This window comes from Penaeus monodon, chromosome 24, assembly GCF_015228065.2.
Source record: "Penaeus monodon isolate SGIC_2016 chromosome 24, NSTDA_Pmon_1, whole genome shotgun sequence".
Taxonomy (NCBI): domain Eukaryota; kingdom Metazoa; phylum Arthropoda; class Malacostraca; order Decapoda; family Penaeidae; genus Penaeus; species Penaeus monodon.
In genome coordinates, this window is record NC_051409.1 from 25,394,479 (window position 1) to 25,395,165 (window position 687).

Below are 687 nucleotides of genomic sequence, written 5' to 3' on the forward strand. Positions count from 1 at the left end.
ATGATTATGTATGATTATATACAGTATATGATTTATTACCATATTGTATATTCTTATATACACCATTATAGTATTACTTTTGTGTGATATTGTAGTATAAAACTTGTTGTATACTACTATATTTGATATGAAAACTGCCATTGGCATTAGAGAAACAGTTAACTTACGATTACTTGAGAACGTTAAACTGAATATTAAGTTGAAAAATAGATATCTGCCTCACTTTTAGCAATAAATATGCAGATTCATCAGTAGACAAAAATCAAGATAAAACATTAATGGCACAAGATTTAATTTCAGTTTACTCGGTTACCTGGGAACCTGAATTTATTTTCCCTAGATTGAGATTTGAAGAGTATCGTTCAGAAACAAATTTTTTTTTTTTTATGTTGTTTCGAATTTATAGATAAAGAATGGTTTATTTTGGTTTCTTCATATTATTTCTGTTTGTTGTTTTACACAATTTCAATAATTTATAGAACAGTAATACACAGAAAGATCAGTTATTAAACTAATTCACGCATTGACTGCCGTTTCTACCGATCGATAAGGCTTATATTCGTCAAAGATTCTCAGAAAAAAAAATATATGTTACAATAACTATTATTGCCAACAGGAAATGTGTTTTCGTTTTCAAAACTGCATATCATTCTTTTAGATGTTGCATCAAAACTGTTGTCATATGAA